The following is an 8,958-nucleotide window of genomic DNA, read 5'->3' as shown; positions in this document are numbered from 1 at the left end:
CATCTGTCCTGAAGTGTCTAGCCCTCTCCTGGAACATCCAGAGAAGTTATAAGATTCGTGGCTTCTTTAAAGAGAACAAAAGCAAAGTTTATTCCTTTAAAAGGAATTAACAATCACTTCGATTCACACACAGCATGGGGGTGGTTTAGATTAAAAGTAAAACAAGTTCATTAACAAAAAGAAAGAGGTTTTAAGTGAGTTGAAGCAGGGCGGTAACTAGGGTGGGGTGAGAGGGGCAGTTGCTTAGCATGCAGAGCTGGCGGAGACACAAAACTTGGACAGTGCAGGTACATTTCTGAATATAGCTCTGTAAGGGGGATCAGCATGTTCCCTCAGTGTCTTCAGAGGGTGTCTTGTAATAATTAAGATGGAATAAATAGACCAAAGATGTTAACATAACCCAATCACTGTCCAATATTACACAAGGTTTGGAGTTTCATATACAAACACCCCATAAAAAATCCTTTTAACCTTTTATTAAAGATAAAGAAGAGTAGGAAAAACAGTTTACATTTAAAATGCTGAGAGTATTAAATAATGCTTTTATTTATCATCATCCTTTGTTCACTCTCCTTTTAGCTGAAGAGAATTTTTAGAAGGAAACCCCCCTTTGTTTGGCAGTCTCTTAGGTGGTATCAAGATAACTGTCCTTTTGGGAAAAGAGAAGTTGAGATGGGCTAGAACTGTTGTTACTGCTAGATTCCAATCCCATTTCATCCCCGATGGTGGTTGGGATTCAGTTGGTCCCAGTAGAGGTGGCGATGTCACCTGGGTCCCTCTTTCTGGCCCAGTCTACTCAGGACATCCCTCAGGATCAGAATGACAAAGGCTCAAGGTCCCAGGAGACAGTAGGGGTGGCAGCCATAATAGTGAAGCTCGCTCCAGTAACCAGTTTTTCTCCCAGAGTCTCTTTAAGGACTCCAAAAGGGAGTGGTGGGCAGCCCATCCCCTCATTCTGCCCACCTATTAGGCCTTGTTTCCAACACACCAGTTTTGGTTCATTGATCTCTCGTTCCATACTTTCCTAGTTTACCACAGTCCTTACTTAACACAGTCCTTGAGTTATATGAGCAGGCCTTTTTTGTTGGACTAATTCAGTCTTTTAGTCTTGCTTTTGCACCTTTTCCCATCAACGTTTGTTGTTGTTGACATCTTATGAACTTACATTCACTTTTTACAGCTGAGCTCACAATTAGATTAAATTTATAGGCCCAGTTATCACAACAACATAAGCTCTCTCTTTTATCAATCAGTTCTGCCAAGGTCAGACGTTTGTTCACAAAACCACAATTAAAAAAAACCCTATCATTTTAAGCATATAGAAAAAGGAAAAGAAAAAGGTACTTGATTATCTTTTACAATTTGCAAATTTCTTATCCCAAAAATTGGGATTTAATCAGATATTACAAAAATGACTGTTAAACCTTTCAGATCTTAACAGAGCTTAAGAACTTACAACTCACTTCACCTATAGCTAAAACAAAATTTAAAACTGCTGCTGTTGTTGTCCAGCTAGACTAAAAGATATAAGGCACTTGGTATGGTTTTAATCAGGCCACAACTTTATTATTAGGTGTCTGGGTTGACCCAGAAGATAAGTGTATAGTGCAGGTAACCCCGTGTTCATTCAGTAATTACCTGGGGGCTTCCATCAGGTCCCTCTTTTTTCATCCAGGTCCCCCAACCAACCCATTGATGGGATCTTACCATCCCCCCCCCATAGGAGGTTTAAAGTGTGCTATAAGGAAGGGGGGTTGGCTCCCTGCCGTACCATTCATAGGAGCCCCAACCACTCCCACCATCCCCAATCGATTCCTTTAACCAACACCACCTGATTAAGTCATTTTCCAAGCCATTATCTCGTCACTGTATCCCTTCCCCATGGAGTACCTGCCCTGGACATCCGCCCCACACTTACATGAGTTGTGACATAAAGCCTAACCCCTTCATGCCACACATCATCAAAGCCCTCCCTGAACCTGCTGTGGGGGAGGCAGAGGGAAAACCCCCACTCCACCAGGCCAATCTGGTGGTGAGGGAAAAATTCCTTCCCAGCCCCCCTGAAAAGGGGCAGCTAGTGCAGTGCCCACATAGGTCTTGACCAAACCTGGTATTTTACCAGCTAAGGGGGAGGGAAGGTGAGTGTAGCCTTAGCCTGCTCCATGTAAGAGGGGCTTCACTGCTCGAGGCTGTCCCTTTTAAACCCTTCTGCCCTTCCAGTTCCCAAGGGATGAGTCAGTGACCACGCTGATCCGTCCTCCCCTTTTGCAGCAGTTTCGGACCTCTTCCCCCGACTCCCCAGCAGTAAAGCGCTGTTCCCTTCATTTGGCCAGCCAGACAAAATCCACCCCTCTTGAAGATGCAATGCAGTCATTTGTAAGATGTTTAAAAACAAACTAGTTCTTGTCACTTCTTTAGCTGTATGCCCCAAGTGGACAAATGGGGGAGGGGAGATAGAGGAGGGGCTGTTTTTGCCTCTTACACAGTAAAAGCTGCACATTTACACAAACCATGAAAATTGTATATATTAGTGGTTAAGCTTGCTCTCTTGGAGAAAAACTTTAGCCCTGATGGCATTCTTACCCAAGTGTGTTGTCTTATTTAAAAAGAAGCAACAAAATGATGGTTTTTTGGAATCACTTTTGCATTCATGAGCAATTTGCAACACCCAAAGGAGTAAAAATTCAGACATTTGTAGTTCATGACAGACTTAGCCCACCTGTTTTGCCACCAACATTTGTGATGACAGTATGACCATTGTGGCAACATAGTCTATCACAAGGATCTAACCTGCAATACTAGCACTAACCGGTGTCTCATGCCCAGAACAAAAACAAACACAAACATTAAAAAACGTAACTGGAATGAAAAAAAAAACCCACTGCAAAATCCAAAAGAACAAGAAGGAAAAAAACACACACACTCCGCAAAATCCAAAAGGAAAAAAAATTGCCAAAACAAAACCATCACCAAAAAATGTGGTGGTGCAAAAGCTCCTAGTTCTGGTTGTTTGAGATTTAATTCATATTTAATGCAGTAGCAGCCTTGAATTAAAATGGCATTTTGTTAACAAGAGGGTTACCCAAGATGTTACTTTGATAAAGTGTGCATTAGTAACTTAACTTTCAACTATTTAAATCACTTCATTTTTACTTTTTCTTAAAAATACCTTTTCAGTAAATTTCAAAATGATTACCAATCACAGAAACTATAAACCTCAAAAAAGCATTTAAGATTTTAAAAAAATAGAATTTTAAAAAAATTGCCAAACCTCTTTTTAAAAAAAAGCAAAATAATTAACAATTTACTTGGCATGCTTATCTCAAACAAGTTCAACACATTTAAGAATTTTAAAACAAACTTTTGTTTTAAACTAACTTTGAAAACAATTGCTTGTTTGCCAAGGTGGCAGCTTCTGAGTGTGTATTTAGGCCCCATGTTGGGATGCCAAAAATGTTGTTTGGACTAATTAAGTCTCTGTCTCACCTTTGCACCTTTTTCCTGTCAACATTTGTTGCTATAGGTTATTGTGACATCCTATGAACTTTCACTAGATTTTTACAGTTGAGCTTACCATTAGGATAAATTTGTACCCAATTATCAGAACCATGCACAACAGGAGGAATGGCAGCTGGCCCCTAGAGGTGGATGTTGTGGCCCAGGCAGCAGCTCGAACTAGCTACCTGAGCTTGGACCCAGCTAATCAGTGGGGCTTGGACTAGGGTAGCTAGCCTGAGCAGCTGTCCTTACTGCAATGTCCACACTGCTATTTTTAGCATGCTAGCTCTGCTGAAGTAGGCATGAGTCTGTCTACGCTGCTAAGAATATCACCTCCCAGCTGCAGGCTAGACACACCCTTGGAAGAAAAAAGGACTCTGGGGAGGGAACATTGAGGTAGTAGCCAGAAGAAGTTCACAACTTTAAAGGGGACAGGAAATGAGTAGGGCTGCTAGATCAGCCATCTTAATGCACAACCTTGCATTTCAAAGCTGGAGGGGATAAGGGCTGGTTGTGTGCACCAAAGCTAGGAGGCTACCCGGAGTGCTCAGATTCTCTGTACCAAGTAGAGGAAGAGTTTATACTGCCAGGAAAAATCACAGTGAAGGAAGAGAAAAAACACGAAGAGAAACCCCACATTGCACTTGCAGCCCTAGATAAACAGTAATGGGAGGGGGAAAGGGAAGTCAGGATTAAGGGCTGTGACAAAGTTCCTCCTCTGTCTTGGTGGGTCCTGCGCTTACTGGCAGATTTGCTTGCCTCAGAGGTTCACAGCAGCCCTCAGTTTGGCCACTTTCATAGCTCAAATCTGCTGTTAACTCAGTTAGCCTCATCATTGGCCAGCATAGGGAAAAGGAAGAAGAACAATCCTCGTAGGCTCTGCTGATCCACCGAGTGGATCGGGGAACAGGCTAGAGACCTTCCCCTCTGGTGGAACCCACAGTCCAGGTCAACTCCTCCAGTATCAAGTAGGGAGTTGGGGGGGGATGGAGGGGAACCGGGGCCCACCCTCTACTCCGGATTCCAGCCCAGGGCCCTGTGGATTGCAGCTGTCTACAGTGGCTCCTGTAACAGCTGCGTGACAGCTACAACAACCTGGGCTACTTCCCCATGGCCGCCTCCCAACACCTTCTTTATTCTCACCACAGGACCTTCCTCCTGAGGTCTGATAATGCTTGTACTTCTCAGTCTTCCAGTAGTACACCTTCTCACTCTCAGCTTCTTGCACCTCTTGCTCCTCGCACACGCACCACAAACTGAAGTGAGCTCCTTTTTAAAACCAGGTGTCCTGATTAGCCTGCCTGTCTTAATTGATTCTAGTAGCTTCTTGATTGGCTGCAGGTGTTCTAATCAGCCTGTCTGCCTTAATTCTTCCCAGAAGGTTCCTGATTGTTCTGGAAACTTCCCTGTTACCTTACCCAGGGAAAAGGGACCTACTTAACCTGGGGCTAATATATCTGCCTTCTATCGCTCTCCTGTATAGAGCCTGTCACAGAGCATTCCCCAAGTGCTCCCTTTTTGAGGAAGAGATGGAGGTAACAGTGAATGAGCCAAGGTGAGGAAGTAGAAGAGGACAGTACGTGTAGTAGACAAAAGAAAGCTGTTATATCAAGGAAACGGGGATGGCTTGCCACCAGAAAGGACCTGCCCTTCAGTGTTCAGTTGAGAAGTTATTGCCCACAACAAGAAAGGACCTGCCATTTGTCACCCACGTTGGTGGTGGTGATGAACTGGGGCTGGTAAGCTGCCAACCATCAGAAAGAGGACCTGTCATGATTGAGACGGAAGAGGGAGAGCCCAGCAATCTGAAAGATTGTACTAAAATCTCTTCCTCTGAGAGCCTGCACTTGAAACAAAGTGTTTTTCTTTATTTTCAGGTGGTGTTCTTCTATAACTCATTTTTCTAGTTGTCATTGTACTCTTTCTTGGCTTCTTTCTTCTTGGGCCAGAGAACTGGAATGAAAGAAGGAACATTGCTAACAAGGGACTGCAGGATTCCCCTTGCAACAATGAAGACTTCCTGGGTAAGGTTAAGCTTGGGTTTATATACTCCCTTGGAGATATAACTTCGCTTCTTTACCTCCTTGCTTTCAGAGATGCAATGATAATCCTTCTTACAGAACGGAAGAAAAGGGACCATACACTGTAGTGGTATTCCTTGGTACAAATACATCTACCAGAGGAGATTAAGCACAATAATGTATCTTTCCACAATGATAAGTTGGCACCAAAAAAGGCACAATCGTAATGTGAACTCATGTTCACAGATCACAAAGCACAATCCTCCTATCCTTCTGTCCAAGCTCCAGGTATGCCAAGGAGAGGGAGTGGCAGAAGTTTAGGATCTCAACAGTTTACCAAGAAATTACTTCAAGAAAACAGAAAACTTTAGAAAAAACAAACTCATGGTCTACCTTTCATCTTTCAAAGGTACAGAAAGCAAGCTTGTTATCTTTAATAGCAGCACAGAGACCAAGACATGTATGCTGGAAAACCAGTCTTCCTCCCTGAGATATTACAGCATACTAGACTAAGTTTGTGGATACAATGTAAGAAATTCTAGGTCTCATGAAAAGACAGATCTCCTCATCCATGAATGAACCATTCAGGAGAACAGCATTGTAATCTGTAGTCTCTTAGTAATGCAAATTTCTTCTAAAATATTTTTGAGTCAAAATGGCTCCCACCTTTGTGATATTTCCGGAGTTTGTATCACAGAGTAAGGACTAATATATGCAGAAACAGAGAGCAAACACATTTTGGGGTCTAATTTCTGTTCTCCTGATTTCTGTATTTTCTAATTCCATATTCCAGACATAATACTGATTTGGTTTCTCAAAAGCTATTTCTCCCTTCTACTGTAAGGTTAACATTTAAAGAAAATTAGTTAGTAGGTTTAATATTTAGTAATTTTTCATGATACTGTTATAGCTTTGAGAATACAACCATCTGGTGGTTTAAGTGGAATGGTCCATCCCAAATATAGGAATGACAAATTGGGTTGTGCCCCCTAGTTTAAAGGAGATGGATAACCCACAAAAAGACTGTTAAGCACAGAACTGAGGAAAAGCAAAAATTTTCAAGAACACTTGAAATGTGCAGCATCAGCTTCTGTTTTGGCACACACAATTTAGAGTAATACCCACAGAAAATCTGGCCCCAGCATTCATCTATAAATTAGAACTAAAATAAGAATTTAACTATGCATGTATTTAATTACACGTTCTTATTTATATTTTAATAATTGTGTAGTTTTTCAGTCTTCCAACCCAACAGTTTTTCATGTGATGATAATGCTAATGTAAAGTTATAATACGGTTAAACACAAAACATTCATCCAAACACACAGACACTGTGGATATAGAGACCTTTATATATACTATATAAAATTTATAATTGCATATGAGAACAGATAATGTGGGGAGACAGACCTAGTGGTGATAATGGACTGCAATTTATATTACAGTAGTATTTAGAGGCCCCAATCAGGGACATGTGACCCATTATGTTAGGTCAGGGGTAGGCAAACTATGGCATGCCGATTTTCAGTGGCACTCACACTGCCCGGGTCCTGGCCACTCCCCTGCTGGTCTGGGGTACCGGCCACCAGCCCCCTGCCAGCCAGGGTTCCGCCCGCCGGCCACCAGCCTGCAGCCGCCCCCAGCTGTGGCCCACTGGCCCCAGCCTGGGGCAGTGAGGGGTGCAGACAGGGGCAAGAGGGGGCACAACTCAGCACCCCCACCTTAAAAATTGTTCCAGCGCCACTGTACTGGGATATTTTTAAGTCCTGATTTGTTGCTTACATCACTATCACGCCACGTGGAACAGCGCACTGCGTTTGATGTTGAGATTAGAATGTACATGCAAGAACTGGAATCAGAATTTTCTGACAGATTTCAAGATTTCCAGCAATTTGGCCCAATGCTTTCTTTTCTAATTAAACCTGAAAAGTTAAATGACAGTAACTTGGATTTGTCTGTATTTCAGTGGATGGGTGTTGCAGATTTCGAAATGCAGCTCATTCAGTTAAAAAGCTCAGAATTGTGGGCATCAAAGTTTGGAGATCTGCGGAGTGCACTTGCAGCTACCGAGAGAGATCATGGGACCTCTGTTCTAACCTGCTGGACGTCCCTGCCAGTGAAATTTAACTGTTTGAAGAAAATTGCATTTGCAATGCTTTCAGCATTTGGATCCACATACCTGTGTGAACAGGTATTTTCACACATAAAATCTGTCCTCTGTCCCTCTCGGAGCCAGTTAACAACTGATCACTCAGAAGCCTGTGTGCAGCTTAAAGTATCCAAATACGTGCCAGACATTGGAAAACTCAGCAATGAAATCCAAGGGCAAGGATCACACTAAACTGATAAGAGCTGCATTTTAATGTAATTTTAAATGAAGCTTCTTAAATATTTTAAAAACCTTATTTACTTTACATACAACAATAGTTTAGTTACATATTATAGACTTATAGAAAGAGACCTTGTTAAAATGTATTACTGGCATGTGAAACCTTAAATTAGAGTGAATAAACCCACTTCTGAAAGGTTGCCGACCCCTGTGTTAGGCACTGTAACAACACAGGAAAGATAGTCCCAGCCCTAAAAAAAAATGAAATTTAGGTTAATGACAAGACATGAGGAGTGCCTGAACAAACAAAGAGGTAGGGAAGGGGAGAAGGAGGATGAGGTAACTGTAGTACGAGCACATTTTCATGTAGACTAGCTGTGTTCACAAAGTAGCGTGCTATCTGCCTGCTTTTGTCAACTGGCATCTGTGGATATGGCAGGGCCAAACTAATGGAATATTGGGCTGAACATGAAGTAGCATTAAGTCAATGTGGCTCCTGATAAGACTACACCCACGATACTGATTTCAATTCTGGGCATCTCAATAGTAGAAACAAAGAAAGAAAAAATAGTAGATGGAATTCAGAGAAAAGCCTGCATTAATGGAACTACTTACATGAAGAGGAGTAACAGGATCTGGTCCTCATTTACAAATGCTACTCAGAACAGAGAAATGGTACAAGGTATACACAAGAATTTAAACTAATCCATAATCTGGGGGAAATAATTTTTAAGAGATACTCAATAGGAAAGAGAAACCTGAAAAGATGTCATACTAAAAGTGTACTAGGAATCATAATAGACAACCAATTACACAAGAATTTGCAATTTAATTTTCCCAAGGCTATTTTTAATTGCATATGCAGGGGCAGCACATTATGAGTGAAAAAGGTAATAGTTCCCTTCTCTCTGGTTCTAATGCAACTGTATCTGGAAACTCTGCCTTCAGCTCTGGACACCTCAATACCAGAAAGATATTAATACATTGGAGAGAGTCCAGAAAAGAGCAACAAATGATCTGGGTACTGGATTTTGAGGACAGATTTAAAAAGCTAATGATATGTAAATTTAGCACAAGGATGGGGAGCATATAGATTTACAAATATTTGAA

The 8,958-nt window shown here is 41.8% G+C and overlaps 1 protein-coding gene and 1 long non-coding RNA gene across 2 annotated transcripts in view; one reads left to right on the top strand and one right to left on the bottom strand.

Annotated features, from left to right (window-relative positions):
• Window positions 1-461: 461 nt before the first annotated feature.
• The window catches only part of CYP2R1 (cytochrome P450 family 2 subfamily R member 1), a 51,981-nt gene continuing 43,484 nt past the window's right edge, over window positions 462-8,958 (bottom strand). The window contains exon 6 of the transcript XR_012159336.1: window positions 462-8,099. The gene's annotated coding sequence lies outside the window, so the exon portion shown is untranslated. The remainder of the gene's footprint in view (window positions 8,100-8,958) is intronic.
• The window catches only part of LOC140912664 (uncharacterized), a 26,689-nt gene continuing 22,082 nt past the window's right edge, over window positions 4,352-8,958 (top strand). The window contains exon 1 of the long non-coding RNA XR_012159338.1: window positions 4,352-5,522. This is a non-coding gene — a long non-coding RNA (uncharacterized lncRNA). The remainder of the gene's footprint in view (window positions 5,523-8,958) is intronic.

Source organism: Lepidochelys kempii, chromosome 6, assembly GCF_965140265.1.
Source record: "Lepidochelys kempii isolate rLepKem1 chromosome 6, rLepKem1.hap2, whole genome shotgun sequence".
Lineage (NCBI taxonomy): Eukaryota > Metazoa > Chordata > Testudines > Cheloniidae > Lepidochelys > Lepidochelys kempii.
Note: the sequence above shows the minus strand (reverse complement) of the source record. Positions and strands in the feature narration are given on the sequence as shown.